The sequence below is a fragment of the Lissotriton vulgaris genome, unplaced genomic scaffold (genome assembly GCF_964263255.1).
Source record: "Lissotriton vulgaris unplaced genomic scaffold, aLisVul1.2 SCAFFOLD_914, whole genome shotgun sequence".
Lineage (NCBI taxonomy): Eukaryota > Metazoa > Chordata > Amphibia > Caudata > Salamandridae > Lissotriton > Lissotriton vulgaris.
In genome coordinates, this window is record NW_028254243.1 from 102,783 (window position 1) to 125,859 (window position 23,077).

The window sequence follows — 23,077 nt, forward strand, 5'->3', positions numbered from 1 at the left end:
AAGACACATGAAAGCGTTTTTTTAGATTGCCCTGGCACCATTTTTGGGACATTTTTAACATGACTATGTAACTCCCATAATCAAAATCTAAATTTGCCAAGCACAGGTGGGAGCGTATTTACAAGAAACTTGCCCCATGAAGAACGCTTTCCATTTAAAAAGGGAAAAATGACATCATAGACACTCAAATGCTTTATAAATATGACCCAAACAACCTATGAAGCTCTAGCAGTACATATCCAGAAATGTAATTGATTTCAAAAAATCGTTTTTAAACACAGCAAATAAATCAATTGGATAACTACATTCAAGAGGAAATGACTAAAAATGTCCTTGAAACACATGAAAGCGTTTTTAGGAATGCCCTTGCACCATTTTTGGGACATTATTAACATGGCTATGTAACTCCCATAATCAAAATCTAAATTTGCCAAGCACAGGTGGGAGCGTATTTACAAGAAACTTGCCCCATGAAGAACGCTTTCCATTTAAAAAGGGAAAAATAACATCATAGACACTCAAATGCCTTATAAATATGACCCAAAACAACCTATGAAGCTCTAGCAGTACATATCCAGAAATGTAATTGATTTCAAAAAATCGTTTTTAAACACAGCATATAAATCAATTGTATACCTGCATTCAAGAGGAAATGACTGAAAATGTCCTTGAGACACATGAAAGCGTTTTATTGAATGCCCTTGCACCATTTTTGGGACATTTTTAACATGACTATGTAACTCCCAAAATCAAAATCTAAATTTGCCAACCACAGGTGGGAGCGTATTTACAAGAAACTTGCCCCATGAGGAACGCTTTCCACTTAAAAAGGGAAAAATAACATCATAGACACTCAAATGCCTTATAAATATGACCCAAAACAACCTATGAAGCTCTAGCAGTACATATCCAGAAATATAATAGATTTCAAAAAATCGTTTTTAAACACAGAATATAAATCAATTGTATACCTGCATTCAAGAGGAAATGACTGAAAATGTCCTTGAGACACATGAACGCGTTTTATTGAATGCCCTTGCACCATTTTTGGGACATTTTTAACATGACTATGTAACTCCCAAAATCAAAATCTAAATTTGCCAACCACAGGTGGGAGCGTATTTACAAGAAACTTGCCCCATGAGGAACGCTTTCCATTTAAAAAGGGAAAAATAACATCATAGACACTCAAATGCCTTATAAATATGACCCAAAACAACCTATGAAGCTCTAGCAGTACATATCCAGAAATGTAATAGATTTCAAAAAATCGTTTTTAAACACAGCATATAAATCAATTGTATACCTGCATTCAAGAGGAAATGACTGAAAATGTCCTTGAGACACATGAAAGCGTTTCATTGAATGCCCTTGCACCATTTTTGGGACATTATTAACATGGCTATGTAACTCCCATAATCAAAATCTAAATTTGCCAAGCACAGGTGGGAGCGTATTTACAACAAACTTGCCCCATGAAGAACGCTTTCCATTTAAAAAGGGAAAAATAACATCATAGACACTCAAATGCCTTATAAATATGACCCAAACAACCTATGAAGCTCTAGCAGTACATATCCAGAAATGTAATTGTTTTCAAAAATCCTTTTTAAAAACAACATATCTGTTTCAGCTTACATGAGAGACCATGGAATGGGCTCCATGTACAACAATAACTTGTGTTACTGCATGCCAGAATGCTACACCGAATATGCAATTGCAATTTCTCCCAAAAAACAAAATCTATTTGTATATCACTTGAGACAAAGCCACATTTTAAAAACACAGCTTTCTTCATCATTTTCTCCTTAAGTCATACTATTCTCTATCTAAATTAAATACATCTTTTCTCACCTTAGCAAATACTTTTTGAGTTTCAAAACAGTCTCAGAAATACTCCAAATTGTCTTCAGCAGAACAAAGAAGAAGCACTCCAGAGGCTGCACCTATTGAAAGCACACAAATACAGATATTCATTACACATATCTCTCATATTAGCCAATCATAACTCTTACCTCACTTTTTTCAAATCAAAACCCTTCCCCCCTCTGCCCTCTCTGCCTTTTTTGCTTAGCAACCACCTCCTGAAAGACCTCTCATGTTTGCAAATTCACACAACAATGTTTCAATTGAACTCTGAACTCTCAGTGCACCTGCGTATCCAGTGCAATCTTTCATTAAATGTTTCTTCCTTGACCATTCAAATTACATCTTTCAAAGAACACATCCATGCACCCTAACTTTCTGTTTTCAGAAATGGAAATGCGCCAATCACTGCTAATGAATCATTAGCACTGGAAATCCACAGTTTTTTTTCTTTACAAACTCCTACTGTTTCAACTGCCCTTTCATTACCACACTTCATCTGACTGCAGCACAACCTTCTCCCACCATGTTTAATGTCTGGATTGTTGGACATAGTTACATCCACTGGGCTCAAAGGTATGCTGAGAACAGAAATTTACCTAACCTCAATTTACAAGATGTGGAAATTAAGTGGTTGGGCCAAAGAGGATTAAAATGTCACCAATTGATACCATTGGTGAAAACCTTCATGCATTTGCCAAAACCTGACCTGTTAATTGTGCACTGTGGAGGTAATGATTTGGGCAGTTTGACTGGGGTAGGTCTGGAAATGCTTTTAAAGGACACCTTTGAGCAATTAATGGCACTTTTTCCTCAAACTGCCTTGGTATATTCCAATATATGCCAAAGACAGAAATGGAGGTGGTCCAACCAATTTTGTCCACAAATTGAGAAAGCGAGGAAGCATGTAAACAAATCTGTTTCAGCTTACATGAGAGACCATGGAATGGGCTCCTTGTACAACAATAACTTGCGTTACTACATGCAAGATATCTACAGAGGAGATGGAGTTCACTTCTCAGATGAGGGCAACAGAATTTTCATTCTGAATTTAAGACTGTGCATTGATACCTACGTATAAGTACCTAAATGTACCATAAACCCAAAAGCTCTTCTCAGAGCTACCCTTCATCATATGATATCACATATTACATCACTCATGACATGGTCTGTGACATCACTCATGACATCACTGATGACACCATCCAGTGAATGTGTGTCTTTCTGAAAAATAAATTTGTATTATTTATGTATATGTAAAGGTCGATGGAAGAATAAATGTTTAAATTATTGTCTTAATGAATGTTTTTATTTAAAAAAAATGATTGGTTAACTGGCTTATTAAGTGTATCTTAGTGAATACATATATTAGCGAGTAATGTTTAAATATTTAAATGTTTGTATCAGTGTTTCACTTTGTGTATAAATGGCTACATGGGTTGGTGAATAGCTACATGTGTGTGTGTATATGGGTTATTAGATGTTTTTTAGTATCAGTTTGAGTGTCTGTATGGTTTGGTGGGGGTGTTACTTAGCAGATAAATGCATCAATGACTGACTCACTGTTTATATGTTTTTTGAAGACAGCATATGTGCAGGACTGTATGGGTGGATGAGTGTGTATATGTGTGTGTTAGTGAGTGAATGACTCCCTCGGTAGTGTCTTTATCAGTAACTACATATGTTTTAATCTAGTATATGTGAGTATTGATATATATAAGTCAGTATATGTGAGAGTGAGAGATTGTATGTGTTTCTATAAGTGATTGTTTAAGAGAGTAAGTATGTGTAAGTTTCCTTAGAAGTAAGGTGGTAGTGTGTGTATATCTGTATATGTTAATAAATGGATGTTTATTAGTTTATTTGCATGTGTGAATATGTGTGTGAGTAACTTTTTGATGACTGTCGGTGTGTAACAGGATGTATAAGTGTATCACTACATATGATGAGTGAGTATATGTATAAGTGACTATATAGAACTGTTGGTGAATGAGTGGATGTGTAAATAGATGGTGGAATTACTGAATTGGTTGTTGTAACTGGTATGGGTATATCCACTTTTTTGAAAACGTTATTTTCTATTTTTGATTATATGTTTCAAGGGTTACTTTACAGTGAAAGGAGGTCTGTCACTCTGTCACAAGGATGGTGTCATCAGTGATGTCATGAGTGATGTCACTGACCATGTCATGAGTGATGTAATATGTGAAGTCATCAGCAGTGCATTACACGCGCAAGTTATAGTGAGTCCAACTTACTATAACGTGGAATTTCATTGGTTTTATGTCAGTAAAATTTCCAGCTAACTATAACTGGTGTGAAACCTATGGTTTTTTCGGTGAATTTCATAGGTTTTTTTATTGCTAATTCCTAACTATAACTGGTGTGAAACCTATGGTTTTTTCAGTGAATTTCATAGTTTTTTTTAAATGCTAATTCCTTTCTATATCGAGGTTCTAACCTACGATTTTTTTATAAATTTGCTGTTTTGAGTAAGTATTAATTATTATTTATTTTATTTTATTCTTTTTTAATCATTTTTTCCTGGGGCGCTCTGGGTTCGCGCTCCGGTAAGCTCTCCGGAAAGCGCACCCAGAGCGCTACTTTCGTTCGTGAAAAAAAATATGAATGAAAAGTAAATAATAACGCAAGACATTTAGTACCATACATATAAAAGCAGTTTTTTTTAATAAGGAAATGATAATGATTTCGCATTTCCGTGAAACTATCAAAACGTCACTTCGGCGCGCTGCGTAAGCGCCCCCGGAAGCGCCTCTGTTCGCACCGCGTATGCGCCCCGGAAGCGCCTACGTTCGCGCCGCGTATGCGCCCCGGAAGCGCCTACGTTCGTGCCGCGTGTGCGCACCCGGAAGCGCTCCGATGCACGCAGCGTCAGCGCGTCAAGTCATGTGACCTTAAAATAACACTTTTCATTGGTTGCTAACAGTTTTTTTTACAAAGAATGAAATCCCCACCCATTTCCTTCACTTCTTCTTTCACTTTTGTGACTGAAAGACCTGGCTTTTTGCTCTTGCATCTTTCTGGGTTAATCATGGCTGCCAGACCATCCAGCAGTGAAGATGAGCCTGAATTCATCGATGAAGAGCCTCCTCAGCCAAAGGTGAAGGAGCATTTCATTTGGAAATTTTTTTCAATACCACCTGAACAGAAAAAGGTGAATGCTCCAAAAGTGGAGTGCAGGATCTGCAAAAAAGTCCTGTCACGGGGTGACCCCAAAAAGAAATATTCTTTTGGGAACTTTACATATGGCTGAGATACCCGTCACCCCCTCTCGACACAATCCCCAAGGATGGGAAACCGGAAACAGTTCTGAACTTTTGGAAGGCGGGAGGGAGTGACCCTCCCGGCCGTATTTATTAAAATATGAAACAAAATCAAAACATTAAAATAACAGTTTCATATTATGTACAATTTCATTTTCCACATTACGATGTTTGGCTAACCTTAACATATTTCTAATACAAAGGTTCTCCTAGCCGAAACTAACATCCTACAAAACATTTTTAACTTGAAATTGTACATCCTAACGTTAAGGGCCAACGGCAAGGTCGTAACCGGTGTCAGATCCCTAAACCAGAATTACCCCCCCCCACTTGCGAGGGGCGACCGCACAGAGGCTGTACCTCATGTGCATCTACCAATTTCCCTTGACTTGACGGGGGCCCGTATGAACTCGACGCCATTTAATGGTCGTCCGAGGACTCGTGTGAGGTGTCTAGAAGGTAGCGTAAACCCCCCTCCCCACCCCACACAACTTACCACATCTGCCGTCGCAGGTGTCCTGGCCCCGGGAAATTCCCAGGAGGGGCCCGTAGCCCCTCCTATCCAGGAAGGGGCCTTGACCGCCTTCCCTTTCCTTTCGGCAGCCCATCCTTAGAAGGGACCGCCTCCCCTTTGAGGGGCCAATGGCCACCTCCCCCGGGCGCTCCCATCCGTAATGGGTGACGCCCCCCCATAGGGATCTTCCAATTACTGCTCACCGATCATGACCTTACCGCCCGACCAAAATAAATACGACAATTAACTAAAATCACTAAATTAAAACAATCATAACTGCTACACGTATGATTACTGATCAACACTTGTGCAAAATACTTTATTCGAAAAACATACTGTAAAGAATCATTCACTTTATTGCATACTCAAATAACATTTTAATCATAACAACCTGTAAGAAATAGAGTTATCACATCAAAACTTTATTTCAAAACCACTTGCTGTCTTCAGGGGCTGGTGGGTGGGTCAAAATTGGCTCTTCGTTCCGTCTCGAGCTCACGTGCAGCGGGGAGGTGCAGCTTCAGAGCACAGGAACAAGAGGATGCTTGCTTGGCTTGTTGCTCCTTTTATCCGTCTTCAGGGCGGGCATAAACCCGCCTCCGCCCGCCTCCGGGGGCATGGCTGGCGGCTTCAGTGTCTAGGACAACCCACTCCAGGGCGGGAAAAAGCGCGCCCGGCTACGCCGCTTCGGGCATACCAGCCGAGACTCGCCTTCCGCCCAAGATGGCCTCCCGGGAGGATCGGGGTACTCCACCATACGTTCGGGGGGACCGAGTGGTCGCCCCTTTCCATATTCCTGAGATACCCGTCACCCCCTCTCGACACAATCCCCAAGGATGGGAAACCGGAAACAGTTCTGAACTTTTGGAAGGCGGGAGGGAGTGACCCTCCCGGCCGTATTTATTAAAATATGAAACAAAATCAAAACATTAAAATAACAGTTTCATATTATGTACAATTTCATTTTCCACATTACGATGTTTGGCTAACCTTAACATATTTCTAATACAAAGGTTCTCCTAGCCGAAACTAACATCCTACAAAACATTTTTAACTTGAAATTGTACATCCTAATGTTAAGGGCCAACGGCAAGGTCGTAACCGGTGTCAGATCCCTAAACCAGAATTACCCCCCCCACTTGCGAGGGGCGACCGCACAGAGGCTGTACCTCATGTGCATCTACCAATTTCCCTTGACTTGACGGGGGCCCCAATGAACTCGACGCCATTTAATGGTCGTCCGAGGACTCGTGTGAGGTGTCTAGAAGGTAGCGTAAACCCCCCTCCCCACCCCACACAACTTACCACATCTGCCGTCGCAGGTGTCCTGGCCCCGGGAAATTCCCAGGAGGGGCCCGTAGCCCCTCCTATCCAGGAAGGGGCCTTGACCGCCTTCCCTTTCCTTTCGGCGGCCCATCCTTAGAAGGGACCGCCTCCCCGTTGAGGGGCCAATGGCCACCTCCCCCGGGCGCTCCCATCCGTAATGGGTGACGCCCCCCCCATAGGGATCTTCCAATTACTGCTCACCGATCATGACCTTACCGCCACAGGCCGGATAGTTGACCGGCTATCCGGACCCCCCACAAAACTCCTGCCTAAAGGTCATGCCTTAAACTCTTTAGCCAAGCTATGAGGTCTCCTATGAGTAACTCATTCCCCACCCGGGACAAATGGACCCCATCACCCAAATACATACTGTCCCCCTTGATACAACCATGAGGAATACAATGCAGTGCACTTGAACGAAACAATCTACCCAATTTATTATTCACTTTCTTCACAGAATGATTTAAAGCAGAAACCGAATTCGCCCCCCGCCACACTCTACGTGGAATCATATGGGACCATGCAATTGTGCACCCTGGAACCCTTCTCGCCAACCAACTTACTGTGGAAAGTATCGCCTCGAGAAGAAGTCGTCTACCAGTGGTCACCAAATCGTTGCCCCCAAGATGGACTATGATTATAGATGGCGGTGACCTCGTCCGCCCTAACAGGCCCTCGAAAAAGGATTGAAAGTGGTCAATACAGAGCCCGCCCCTTCCGTAGAAGGTCACCCTGTACCCGTATTCCCCAGCCTTGTGAATCATGTCACCTGCTTTGAATACGTCCGCGGCACGCCTCACGTATGAGTGGCCCACGACCCACACCACTTTTTCCGCAGCCGGTGATGTTTGACCGCTGGTTCCCAGGTGTCGGGTCGACTGCACAGTCCGCCCCGCCTCGTAAGCTTGCGAAACTGTAAACCAAACAAAAACAAGAAGCGTGAGTACATGATAGCAGCTTCACAACATGTGCAACCGCACATACCTTTTGTAACAATTCGAGGACCAACGCCCCAAACGTTTCACTTTTTCTACACTCAGACCCCTGTGGCTGTAGCCTCAGTAGCAGCCCCTATCCGAAAGGAATGGGTCCCAAACTCGCCGGGGTTCAAGCCCGCGGCCGAAAGCGCCATTGCAAGCACCCGCTGGAACTGAAACCTCGTCAGTGGGGTGGCATCAGCGTGCCTCAACAAGGTCCCCCCCCATGATGACGCCCTCTGCGCTAAATATTCCTCTAAGCAAACAACAGGGCACATGGGAGATCCGGGAATCCGATGTATGACTACACAATCCCCTATCGCACCCTGATCGGCCTTGGACCTGACAAACGAGACAGTAATTGTCTCCCTTTTTACCTGAATGTGCTCTCGGCACAGTCCCCCCACCGTATCCCGCTTGTTCTTCGCCACCAGTTCGCTTACCCGCATTGCCCCATGGAATGCTAACGCAAAGGCGGCCCGGAATAACACTGTTTCATACTGGGATGAACATGTCGCAGGGAGTATGGATAATAACAGGGCCAACCTATCCAGACCTATCGGGTGCCTCTCATCTACTCTGCGACCCTCAAGGCGTTGCCACCCACGTAGCGCTTTCTGCACCACAAAAGACGCTGTCGGGTCCTGGATCCCATGAGCCCTTGCCATAAAGGAAATGGCGGCCCGATGCCTCTGGGCCGTAGCTACTGATTTGCCTGCCTGATGTAAAGACAGCAAGAATTTTACGACAAGCTCTTCCTGGCCCCAAAGCTCCCCCCTAGCAGAACCCAAAAAGGACAAATAGGAACGGAACGCCCCTTCATATGCCTTCCTTGTCCTGGGTGCTAAACTCTCCGCCACGAGGTTTTGTAGTTCGGGGCACCGAGAGACCAGAGAGCTTCGGGAAAGGGTGCCGCCACCGGGTCCGCTGTGGGCAGAAAACCCCAGAAGGCCTGCATACGGAAACGAGAAAGCGCATCAGCCGCTTGGTTCAGCACCCCTGGGACATGTTGCGCCCTAAAGAGCACATTCAACTGCATACACAACAATACAATTTCTTTAAGCAGTCTCAGAATCCATTTACAATGTGCTGCCTGACTATTGATACACTCAACCACGGTCATGTTATCAGACTAGAACACCACAGAGTGATCTCGGAACCCCTCAGGCCATGTTTTCAGGGCCACCAAAATAGGGAAGAGTTCGAGGAAAGCAATGTTACTTGTCAGCCCGCACTCGTGCCACCATGACGGCCATTTCTGAGCCGACCATTGCGTACCGAATATGGCGCCAAAACCTATACTCCCCGCCGAATCTGTCCCCAGCCCCAGCTCCTCGGAGGACACCGCCGGCTTGTTCCAGACAATTCGACCATTGAAATCCGCCAGGAATGCCAACCAAATGCGCATGTCCTGGCGAATCTCTGCCGAGAGCCTCGTGCGGTGATGTCCCTCCTTAAGGCCGACCATGGCTTGTGCAATCGAGCGGGAAAAGGGGCGGGCCATTGGGATTACTCTAAGGGCAAAATTCAACTGGCCCACCATTTGTTGCAATTGATGCAGGTTTACCTTAGTCTCTCGAATACATGTTTCAAGGGATGCCCTGAATTTCAACACCTTCTCTTTGGGCAACCGAAAACAACCTTCCTCCGAGTCGAGCTCGATCCCCAGAAACTCGAGTGAAGTCGAGGGACCCACAGTCTTACCTGGTGCCAATGGCACGCCAAAGTGATTCATTAAGACACAAAACTCTTTTAAAGCCTGTCCACATTCTGGATCCCCGGCTGCCCCCAGGAACAGAAAGTCATCGAGATAATGCATCACATGCTGAAAACCCGTCTTTCTTGTGAATACCCATTGCAAAAAACAGCTGAACTTTTCAAAATAAGCACAAGATATGGAGCAACCCATTGGCATACATTTATCCATGTAATAGCGACCCTGAAACATGAAACCAAGGAGACGCTGATCGTCTGGGTGTACCGGGAGCAACCGGAACGCTGACTCGATGTCTGATTTGGCCATCAGCGCTCCGGGCCCCAGGCGATTCAACATGGCGACGGCCTCATCGAAAGATGCGTACCGCACCGAACACACTTCCGGGTCTATCGCATCATTCACGGAATGACCTCGTGGGGCTGACAAATTATGTATTAGCCTAAACTCACCCGGGTCCTTCTTGGGGACCACCCCTAAGGGGGAACAAACAAAGTTAGCAACCGGTGGTAAATCGAATGGACCGGCAACCCGCCCTCGAGTCACCTCTTTCCCAATCTTTACCTGTACCACCGCCGTATGCTGCAGGACCGACAGTTGGTTCTTACAACTTGTTTTACCCTGAAAATCCCCCACTGGAATGCGGAAACCATACGAAAACCCGTCTCGCAACACCCCAGCGGAGACATGATCCGGGTATTCATTGAGCCAAGGAATCATTGCCATGGTATCAACCGGGGTAGGTAAAGGCACCCCTCGGACTATTTCAGACCTGTTTGGCGCTTCCCCTACCACCGTTATCACCCGTTTTGGCTCTGCACATGGTCTCGGGATGAGAGGACTGTCCACACCCCCCACATTTGTGTCTAAACTTGCATGACCCCTGAGGCCTTGTACATTTTCCCCTGTTAAAATTCCAACAAATCCCCTTTTTACCTGCGTTGCCACTCGACTTTGAGTGATGCTCGTTACCTGCACCCGTCCGAAAGGGTGTCCCAGAGGTTTGGCGGGAAGACTCACCCCCGATACCCCCCGACAATGGTACCTTTAACATGCCTGAATTCTCCATTTTTTGCCAAGAAATGGAGTCATAACAATCCCAAGTTAGAGCTGGGTCGTGCTCCTTAGCCTTCCTAAAAATATTGTCATAACAAAACCACTGATTGCCCTCGTACGCTAGAGAATACTCCATAATACGTGTCTGATAAATAGGCAATTCCGTCAACAACTCAGGCCTTCGCTCACCCATAATGGAGGTGAAAATGCCAAACGCTCTGCCCCAAGTACCTATGTTCTCGTCGACCTTAAAGGCGGCCATTTTTGCGCGCCAAACACTCGGATGCATAAGCTCTTTTTGGGCCTTCACATGCTCGATCTCGTAATGGTCAGTAAGCAAAGAAAACATGTTCACATACTTATCAGCCCAAATCTTTTCCTTAATTTCGAGTGGAACATGCTGGGCCACTCTCTCCCTTTGTGAGGGTACAGACCCCTCCCCCGCAATCGGCAGTAGCCGCTTACCTGAACTAGGTGCTGTATTTGCTGCGGAACTCGCGCCTGCTGCATTCTCCGCCACCGGAACCTGTGGGGGAACAGAAGATGGTGCCTTCGCAGCCTCTCTAGATTCCCGCAATTGCCTCATTACTGCCCTGGCGTCGTCCGCCGTGGTGCCCTCACTATCTTTTCCCAACCACGCTGCCAGTTGTGCAGCCAACTCGGGAGGCATATCTTCCCCGTTCACGGGGGTGACTACCACGGGGATCGGATGCCCCTCCTTCGGAACCGGGATTGGCTCCTCTATCGGTGTATCGGGAACTGGGGCCTCCCCCCCAGGTGCCCCCCTCTTGGACCTCTTGCCTCTCCCGCTAGGGACTACTCCCGGCAATCCTGGTCCGACGATTCGCTTCGGGCCTCCCGCCCCGTTCATTACCGCCATCTGTTTTTTCAACTCGGCTATGTCCTTTACGAGCATGCAGAGCATCTGATCGGTACCGACCCGCTTTCCGACCTTCTTGCCCGGCATTCTCCAACGAAGATATCTGTAAAAACAAGAACAAAAATTACAACGCTCAAAATTGGCTCTTCGTTCCGTCTCAAGCTCACGTGCAGCGGGGAGGTGCAGCTTCAGAGCACAGGAACAAGAGGATGCTTGCTTGGCTTGTTGCTCCTTTTATCCGTCTTCAGGGCGGGCGTAAACCCGCCTCCGCCCGCCTCCGGGGGCGTGGCTGGCGGCTTCAGTGTCTAGGACAACCCACTCCAGGGTGGGAAAAAGCGCGCCCCGGCTACGCCGCTTCGGGCATACCAGCCAAGACTCGCCTCCCGCCCAAGATGGCCTCCCGGGAGGATCGGGGTACTCCACCATACGTTCGGGGGGACCGAGTTGTCGCCCCTTTCCAATGATACGGCATGTGGAGAGGAGGCACCCCCAGAATTTTGCCTGGGAAAATGTCAGGGCTCTGGCACCAGAGGTTCCCAGTGATGGGGCCTCTACATCCACCGGAGGAGCAACTACTTCTGTGAGGGGGTGATGGCAGGAGCTTGTTCCAAATATTGAACCTGCTTTCAACAAAGCTGTCCTGAAATGCAGATACTGCGATCAACTCCTTACATATGGGGAGCAAAGTGTCCTGCTCATGGTTCGAGCATTGGAGAACAATCACTGCCGTTCCCAGCCCTAATTCTTTTTGTTTTTTTTGCTCCTGTTGAGCTGTTTCCATTCCCTGTTTTTGTTTATGTTCTTAAAAAAGAAAAAATAGGAAAACAAAAAGTTATTTTCAGAACTACCTCCAATTCTCATCAAAGAGCTATATTCTTAAAAAAAAGAAAAAGAGTAAGTGAAGTGGAGTGCATTGATAATAGAAAGGAAAATGAGTACGAAAGAACAGAAAAGTATGAGAGGAGAAAGGAAGTGAAGTAGGGGGACTGAAAGAAGGTGAGTGTTGGGAAGGAAAGAAAGAAGAAGGAAAGTGAATATGGGGAATGTGGATATTCAAAGAAAATGTTGAAAAGGAACAGGGGTGTGGAAGCGTAAGAAAAGATGCATTGCTGGAGTTGAAGACTGAAGGCCTCATTTATGAGGCCATGCGTCACTTTTACGCCACCGGAGCGTCACTTTTTGTGACGCACCAGTGCTGAAAAAAATGCACCTTATTCAGTCATATTTACAAAGTGACGCATCTAGGTAGATGCGTCACTTTGTAAGCCCCTGCGCCACATTATTCCTACGTCAGGTGTAATGTATGAAAAAGGGACGTATTGACACAAGAAAGGGTCTTAGAGGTGACACAGTGAAATCTATGAGATATCACTGCGTCATTTTTATGACGCTATTGCGTCCAAATATTGCGCCTGTTTCACAGCAGGCGTGCAAGCCCTTTCACATGGGGCCTGGCCCCATGTGAAAGGAAGCATTGCTGGAGTTGCTTCATTTTTGAGACACACTCCAGCAATGCATCACTTTTGCGCTTACAGATACGTCTGAAATTCTGACGTATCTGTAAGTACTTGCGACATAATGCGTCATATATTTAATATGACGCATGAGTAGAAGACTGAAGGCTTCATTTATGAGGCCATGCGTCACTTTTACGCCACCGGAGCGTCACTTTTTGTGACGCACCAGTGCTGTAAAAAATGCACCTTATTCAGTCATATTTACAAAGTGACGCATCTAGGTAGATGCGTCACTTTGTAAGCTCCTGCGCCACATTATTCCTACGTCAGGTGTAATGTATGCAAAAGGGACGTATTGACGCAAGAAAGGGTCTTAGAGGTGATGCAGTGAAATCTATGAGATATCGCTGCGTCACTTTTATGATGCTGTTGCGTCCAAATATTACGCCTGTTTCACAGCAGGCGTGCAAGCCCTTTCAAATGAAGTCTGGCCCCATGTGAAAGGATGCATTGCTGGAGTTGCTTCATTTTTGAGACACACTCCAGCAATGCATCACTTTTGCGCTTACAGATACGTCTGAAATACTGACGTATCTGTAAGTACTTGCGACATAATGTGTCATATATTTAATATGACGCATGAGTAGAAGACTGAAGGCCTCATTTATGAGGCCATGCGTCCCTTTTACGCCACCGGAGCGTCACTTTTTGTGACGCACCAGGGCTGTAAAAAATGCACCTTATTCAGTCATATTTACAAAGTGACGCATCTAGGTAGATGCGTCACTTTGTAAGCCCCTGCGCCACATTATTCCTACGTCAGGTGTAATGTATGCAAAAGGGACGTATTAACGCAAGAAAGGGTCTTAGAGGTGACACAGTGAATAAACTGGATTTTCCACATGCTTCGCTCCCCGGTCCGCTCCCCGGTGCGCGTACCGGGCGTTGCCCCACGCAAATCGAAAACAAACCTTTTTTTTTTTACCCCGTGGGACCCTATTATAGCCCCCACATCAAACCTAGGGGGCCAAGGGGGGTCTGAAGGACTGGGTTCTTTAAGACCCAGCGGTGCCAGGGCACAACACCTGAAACCTTCGTGGGTAACCTGCTCCGGCGTACGAATCACAGAGACACGGGACACTTCCTTCGACGTCAAAAATTCAAGGTTTATTTTGCTGCAGGGAACACAGAGATCACGACAAGTACACAGCGTGCCACTTGGGGAGACTGCTTCAAATTGGTTCTGTGGATCGCTCCTTTTATACAGTTTTTACCCATAGGATAACATTGAACACAAAAGTTTACAACCCGGTTCCCACCATCATCCCCCAGAGGGGTCGCTTTGGTCACTTTGAAACACATGAGGTCCGGAACATAAGTGCGAAAACATTTGGCGGTTCCCAACTGTAAAAACCCATCTTCCCACCATTAGCAAATTCCAATCAGCAGTAAAACAGATCGAAATAGGAACAAGGACAGGTGTAGAGGAAGACGGAGACAGTGGGGAGATCGGAAAGGGTGTAAAAGGGGAGGTATCGGGAAACACGAGATACAGGCATCAAAGGGACGTGCCTAATGAGATGCACGGCTGAGACAATAAGTCCGTGCGGCAAGATGAGCCTCAAGCGGCGCCATCTGCCTTACAGTAGCATCCCCCTCGTCATAAAGACACTTACAACGAACATGTGTCTTCCGCAAATATCTTGGGAGTCCCAGGGTCGCGAAGCGGACAGCGTCCGTTCGCTGGCTACTTGAGGGCAAGAGACAAAATGGATGCCGTATCTAAGATGGAACCCGTGGGTACAGATGAAAAACCCACATAACAAACGAACGGTTTAAGTTAGCACAGCGAAACTGCGCATACTTACTAAACTCGTCATTTGCGGTTCATAGATACCAGACTCGACCATATTCGTGCGAGTTGAAAACACCACTTACAATTGTCACGGAACCTCAGACGCTCCTTTTGCCCTCATGTAGGCAAGCACTAGTCGGAATCATATTCGATATTCATCAGACCATCGAGATGTTGCTGTAGCATAGCTCTGTCCAACCGGGTCCCCTTGGTAACAGATGGTTGTCTTATACACGTTGTAGCACAGAGGCCACATAAGGCAGGACCACACTGCACACAAAGGCAACACGTGAACAGGAACACTACAACGACTCCGATGATCATCAGAATCTTCCAACCCCAAGTCGACATCAGGCCCCAAAACCATCCAAGCAGCGTCCAATCCCCTACATCCACGTGTATGGATTCGGAGATCTTATGCAACCTCGAGATGGCTTGATAGACAGTAGGAGCATTATCTGGAATGAAAATGCAGCAGCTCGAATGGATCACCTTACATACCCCACCACGATCTGCTAAGATGACATCTAAAACCATACGGTTTTGTAACGTCATAAGTCTCTCCGCCTGAAGTTCTGTGGTGATATTACCAAGGGCACTGGCAGTAATATTAGCTGTCGATTCTACCACTCGAGTCAACTGTCTCAGGTTCCTACTGTTGACCATAGGTCCCCAAAACGGGAGGAAACCCTTGAAAAAGTCTCCTGCCTCTTGACCAGCAGTATCCTCTTCGCTAATTACGCCTCGTACAACTCTAGTCTTATGATAATCGGCATCTACAGTGAACGTCGGAGGCAACAGATTTGCAATGAAACATGAGCCCATGAAGTCAGCGGGCAACCATGTGTATGCACGATCATAACAGATAAAGTATGTACCCTTGGCAGCCAGAAACACAGGGGACGAGACCATCGGCAGAATGTAATTTTCAGTGCAAGCACTTGCTCCAAGTCGGGCTTGTGATCTTCGGCCACGACCCATAAGACAGAAATTACCAGTGTGGGGTACGACCCATATCGGAGGCCAGCTTTTAAGCTGCTTTTCGCTAGTGAACGCACTATATTCACCTCTACTTAGGACTCTATAGGCTTGTATCTCTTCTTCGGGAATAAGCGAGGGATCATAGATATCACTATCTAAATCCTCTATTGCTATCGACAAAGGTTTTTGATACGAGGTAGGACCAGAGTAGGGGGAACGTGGTTCTCGAATGGGGTGGAAACCCAGTGCGCTTCGAAACATTGTTTGAAATGCTCGAGCTGACCCTTGGGAACTATACGGTAACACCAGATATGGAATTCCCTTATCCGTAGTATGTGGCATCAACCCACACACCCAACAATTAGTAGTGTTAACCACTAACTGATGCTGATGGAGGAGCTGAATAAAGGAATTGTTGCGGAATTCTACACGTCTAGCCTGCTCGTGTTCCGGTAACATGTGAAAAGAATGGGGAGAAGCAGTAGAGGTAAAATTAGGGTAAGGAGTAGGAGTAGGTGTAGCAGGTAAGAAGTAAAACATCGTGTAATACACCCCACCCGCCAATAATGCAGAAGCAGTCAAAAACAATACAAACAGTTGGAATATAAAACATTTGGTACGACTGAGTTGCTGCAGCTTGAATCGATGAACATGAGCTCCCTCCAAATCATTCAGCTTCGAGAATGCCATTCCCTACGACCGTCCGCAACGTTTCTTGACGCACTTCGTTCTGTGCAGCAATAGTCAATCCCTAGGAGTTCCCAGGAACCGACGGCCTTTAACCTAGCGTCAAGACCTACTGTCCAGAAGGAAGTACGCGCGCGGCCCTACGGCCTTTAATGCACAATATGTATGTATGCAAAAACAAAGTCTCTCAGCTGTGGAAGCAAAAAGGTACAAGGAGTGAAGCTCAAAACATATGTACAAAAATAATTACAGTAATACGAAAGTTCAAAACTGATCACGGAAAACGGGATAATGCAGTTATCAATTCAGCAAAGCAAGATCTTTTATTTGTCCTTAGTGCGTGATCGGAAAAAGTATCGAGTTTTCCCAGGACGTGTCTGCTCGTCAAACAAAGGATCCGTTGAAGAGACAGCGTCCTGCTGATCAGTTGAGTGTTCTGGTCTTGAGTCTTTTGATGCTAATTGTTCAACAGTGTCTTTCTGCTGCGCTGGGGATTCTCCAACAAGCTGTGCGTCGCTAAAAGGCACAAACGCCGGCAATGTTTCTGTTTCAGATGACGCAATGCCTCTCCTTACCCACGGGTCTGCCGGCAAAGGGATGGGGACTCGTTTGGTGTGCGTGGCATGCACCCAATTCTTACGTCCCTCAAGGCGAACGGCAGTCCTCGTGGCCAGGAGCACTTGATAGGGTCCGGTGAACCTCGGGTCCAGGTTATTTTTGCGTGAAAAGTTCCTTGTCACCACCCAGTCTCCAGGCTGGAGCTGGTGGCCTGGACCCTCTGTCTGCGTCGGCAATGCGTCGTAAACCTGTTGGTGAATTAACCTCAGTTTAGCAGTCAAGTCATGTAGATAATCGATCAACATTGGGTACTCAAGATCAGAAAACATTCCTGGCCTAGGAACCCCCCACACATTCGCAGGACGGCCGAACACTATTTCATAGGGACTAAGCCCTACTCGGGAGTGTACAGTCGCCCTAGTTGACAGTAATGCTAAAGGTAAAGCGTCAGGCCACGAAAGACCAGTCGTAGCCTGAATCTTCGCTAACTTTAGTTTAAGGGTGCCGTTGTACCCTTCAACCAATCCAGCTGACTGGGGATGATTGGCGCTATGGAATTTCTGATTAATTCCAAGGCCCTTACACACACTCTTCATCACACTTCCAACAAACTCACTTCCGTTATCTGACCACACGACTCTAGGCATTCCATACCGAGGAAAGTATTCCTTCAGTAGGATTTTCGCAGTAGACAAAGCAGTATTGTCTTTGAGGGGGTAGGCCTCAATCCATCGAGAGAATGCGCAAACCACAACTAAAACGTATTTTAGGTTATTGCATCGCTCCATATGGATGAAGTCCAATTGAATCACCTCAAAGGGATACGAAGGGGGAGCAAAACTGCCAGGAGGAGTTGGGGTTCCTTTGCCAGGATTGTACATTATACACACCATACAATTCTTCACCAGACGTTCAGCACACTTCGTAATGTCATCATTCTTCCACACAGGAGCCAGCAACTTACAGATACCTTTCGCTCTAATATGTGCTAACCCATGCGCCATTGTCACAACGGCCAGCACATACGCATCAGGCAACAACCATCTTTTCTGATCCGACAAATCAATCCAACAACCATTCGCATCCACCTTTCCCGTACTTTCTTTCCACTTCGTCTTTTCAGTATCGGTAGCCTCATTCTGAATTGCTTTCACACTTTCGATAGTGTCCTCACACATACTCGATTCTGTAGGCCACCTAACTGAACTCGTCACATACATCCGAGTGCTAAGGTTCCGGGCAGTCTCCTTAGCAATCTCATCCGCAAACGCATTACCACGACCAACATCATCCGTCACCTTACGATGTGCACTACATTTAACGATCGCAACTTGCGCAGGCAAAGTCAATGCATCCAAAAGATCATTCACAAGCTGGCCATGCTGTATCTTCGTACCGTGCGACGTCAAGAAACCTCTCTCTCTCCACAATCGTCCAAAGCTGTGTGCAACACCAAACGCATATTGACTATCAGTAAACACATTCACACGTTTCCCTTTCGCTAACACACACGCTCTAGTAAGAGCAATCAACTCTGCAGCTTGGGCAGAATTCTGATTCAACCTCGCAGTCTCAACAACAGTATTCAACGTTACAACAGCATAAGCAGTAGTCACATCGCCATTCGGCAATTTAAAACATGACCCATCCACATACAAAGTACCATCCGGATCTTCCAATGGGGTGTTTTTAAGGTCCACTCGACCTTTCGTTTCCTCTTCAGTCCTCAAGTAGCAGTCATGTTCTGCTACTTCATCTGACTCTGCGCTAATTGGTAACAAAGTTGCCGGATTTAGAACGTTACAACGTTTTATCTGAATGTGGCTTGCCAAGAGCGTCAACTCGTACCCAGACAACCTCGCACTCGTCAAGTGCTGAGTTTTTGTTCGATTCAAAAGAGTATCGACTGCATGCGGAACCATCACCGTAAGCATATTATCCATGACCAATCCTGCTGATTGTCGGATGGAGACCGCAGCTGCCGCTGTTGCTCGTAAACAACTCGGCAATGCTCTAGCTACTGGGTCCAAGGTCGAGGAAAAATATGCACATGGACGTTGCTTACCACCAAAAGGTTGCGTTAAGACACTCAAAGCACAACCTTCCCTCTCATGGACATATAACGTAAACGGCTTACTGTAATCAGGGGTACCTAACACAGGAGCCGAACACAATGAATCACGCAGTTCAGAAAAACTTTTCTGACATTCTTCCGTCCATGGTAAAGGAGTTGAAACATCCTTGCACGTAAGAGCCACTAATGGTTTCGCTAGCAATGAAAAATTAGGAATCCATTGCCTGCAGTACGACGTGATACCTAGAAAGGCACGAACATCTCTTTGGGTTTTTGGCACAGCCATTCGCGCAATCGCTGCAATTCTCTCTGGGGTCAATCTCCTTCCCTCCTTTGACAATAAGTGACCTAGATAGGTTACTTCTTGACAACAATATTGGAGTTTAGAAGGTGACACCTTGTGATTTAACTCACAGAGATGTTGCAGCAACGACACCGTAGCAATTTTGCAAATGTCCTGAGTATCAGCAGCCACCAATAAGTCGTCGACGTATTGGATCAAGGCCGCACCAACCGGCAACCTAAATGCATCCAGTTGACCCTTCAAGGCTTGACTGTAAATAGATGGACTTTCACAGTAGCCCTGAGGAGCGCGTTTGAACCGGAAGCTGCGTCCACCAAGAGAGAAACCGAAAAGGTCCCTGCTCTCTTCAGCAATCGGGATGCTGAAAAACGCATTTTTCAAGTCAATCACCGAAAACCATGATGCAGAAGCTGGAATCAGAGTCAGTAGCGCCGTGATGTCAGGCACAACAGGGAATTGAGGAACCACAATTTTATTTACCTCCCGTAAATCGATAACAAAGCGATAAACAGGCGGTTTTGAAGGATCAGTACGTTTAAGAATGGGCAGCACAGGGCTGTTGCACACGTTTCCCCGAGTCTCTTCAATAACATCTTTCTCGATCAGATCATAGATGATCGCTAACAGTGCTCGTTCACCATCAAGGGAGATACGATATTGGGGAATACGTGGCAGCCGCACATTCGATTTCAATTGTACAACATAAGGGGAGATATCAAGTAGGCCCACGTCATTTGGACCTGTTGCCCACAAAGACGCAGGAAGAGAACTCAATTCCGGTGGGAGCTTATCGAGGGATAAATACATAGGAGAGACAACCCTTTCTCCTAACGTAAGCTTTACACCCGCAGGAGAACAATACAAAGTTGCGTACAAACGTTTAAGCAAATCCAGGCCCAAAAGATTTTCACCACAACCCGTAGTCAAAATCAACGGAGCTTCTAGCTCACGTGGCCCAATTTTAAGGGGCAAAGGGCGTGAAACTGGATTGCTAACAGGGGCGCCAGAGAATCCAACGGAAACATTTGTTAAGCCAGACAAAAGTGCGCCAGGGAGTTTCGAATGCATGATAGAACTTTTCGCTGCACCAGTGTCCAACAGAAAAGGCTCAACGACGCCCGATGTAGCAACTGCGACGTAAGGCCCTCTCTGATCAACCGGAACTGATACCACTCCCTCTCCTTGTCTTTGGCTGTCCTAGTAATTACTGTCGTCAGTTCCCTGATCGACGTAATAATCGTCTACATTGTACTGCGCAGATCGTCCTTGCGATGATCCACGTTGATCGAAACAATTATTAGAATTGGATGAGTTGTCTGAGCGATCATTCTGAGCACCACGACCTCTACCACGTGATGTTTGCTGCGAACCACCATGACCTTCTCTAGATGAGTTACCACTATTACGTTCATTCAAAACAGGGCAATTGAATTTAATGTGTCCCTCCTGTCTACAATAAGAATATTGATTGTACCCTAACGAGGATCTTTGGGAGGAGGAATCATTACGAGTTTGGGATCTGTTCGATTGCGGCTGCGATCTATTCTGTTGTGAATTATTCTGATTCGAGCGTGGAGGATACGCTTGTTGCAACAACACTTTAGTTTTGAGCTCTTTCGTCTTTTTATCAGCACGGTCGTTCTCTTCTTTCTCTCTATTCTCATAGTATTGTGCCGTAGCCAATATCTGAGCCGAAGTAGAAACGGCCCATGCACTTTCCGAATTTCTCAATTTATTGCTCAAGTCGGGCAATAAATTCGAAACAAATTTATCCACAAACAATCTCTGACCACCCTCGGTACCCATATCCTGTCCACTATGGTCAATGAATGCTTCCTCGAACCTCGTAAAGAAGTCGGAAACACTCTCATCTTTTTTCTGCTTACAGGCTGACAATTTGTCCCAATTCACTCTCATAGCTGGCATAAGAGTTTTCATTAATGTTATTATTCTTTGAGGGAGAGCAGCAATCAACTGTTCAGGCTTAGCACCACCGACTTGCAACCCATCTGCCGCTACAATGGCCGCCCAATCACCACCTAATTCATTTGCGTGATTTTCCTGACGAATCTTAGCCCATACCGGTTGCGGTACGACATTGCCAAACAACATATCGATATCGGCAAGATTCATTATCGTAGCGTCTACGAGCTGCGATAATTCCTTGTAATACCCTGCAGGATTTTTGCGAGGGTCAGGCAAAGATTGCTTCACCTGTAACACTTCCGATCTTTTCCATGGGAGATGTATCCATACTCTCTGGAAATGCGGCGGAATAATAGGAATAGCAGTAGCATCGCCTGGCATCCACACTGGTGGAACTTCCCGCATAGGGTATTGGCCAGACTCGTCTGGTTGTTTTTCAATATCCTCAACAAACAATGCATGAGGTATCGGAGCGGGACGAAGAGATAGCAATCGTTCAACAGCACGTCGAACATTGGTATCCACTATCAGTCCATTTGCGAACTGAAGCTGAAGATCAGACAGGGCGGTCAGCACCTCGTCAGGCGCATCGGCCGCTATTTGATCATAAAGGAACTTACACATTTCGTTAAACACATATCTCTGGGTTGGTATATTGAATTGACAAAATGTTTCGAGGACAACACGAGGTGGGCATCTAACAGGATTTACCATCCAACCCATCGCCATATTATATAGCGCAACACGTTCTCTGTTTCCAGGAAGCTGACTACGTCTCTGAGGACCATCAGAACCAGCGGACCCATGAACAGGTCCGAGCGAATGAAAGAAGCTAGTCGCAAGAGGAGAATTGCGACTACGAGTAGAGGGAGAAGAATAAGACACAGGGCTAACAAGAGAAGGAGTAGAAACAGTAGCAACAGCAGGAGTTAACAAAACAGGAGCAGTAGCAGGAGCAGTAGCGGGAACAGGAGTATGTGGAAGCGGAGGAGCAGTAGGAATAGAAACAGACAAAGGAGCAGGAACAGTTGGAAGAACGGGTGCAGGTTGAGGAACAGGCGGAGGAATAGGCGGAAGAATAGGTACGGCAGGGACCACAGGAGCTGCGGTACCCTGTACGTACGGAGGTGGCGACTTCATAAGATAAGACATTAAGGGATCCTCAACTGGCTCTTCCTTCTTTTCCGACTCCGTCGGTAAAGCGGGGTAACATTTATCTACAGTCATACGCTGTAGTCTATCAAATACTTCCTTATCCTTAACCTCCTTATCTCGCTGAAATTGCTCTGCTTTCTTCACTATGGTAGCAACATTATCTCGCTGATTACGTTTAGTCTGTCTGATTTCTTTCTGTCGGGCTTCTTTACGCCACAACCGAAAGGCATCAAACATGGCCGGCCTTGACTTTCTTTCGAACAATTTAGTCTCTAGATTATCTAAAATCGGGGCCTCGAAGCTACCATGAGGTGGCCAACGAAGGTCGCCGTCCTTCTTTGTGTATTTAATCCAGTAATCGTTAAAGGTAATTGGGCCTAGCCCATGCTTACTGTAGAGCTCATACGTGGGAGTTCCAACCGGAGGTATCGGACACGAGTCCTCCAGTCGGGAATCCATACCA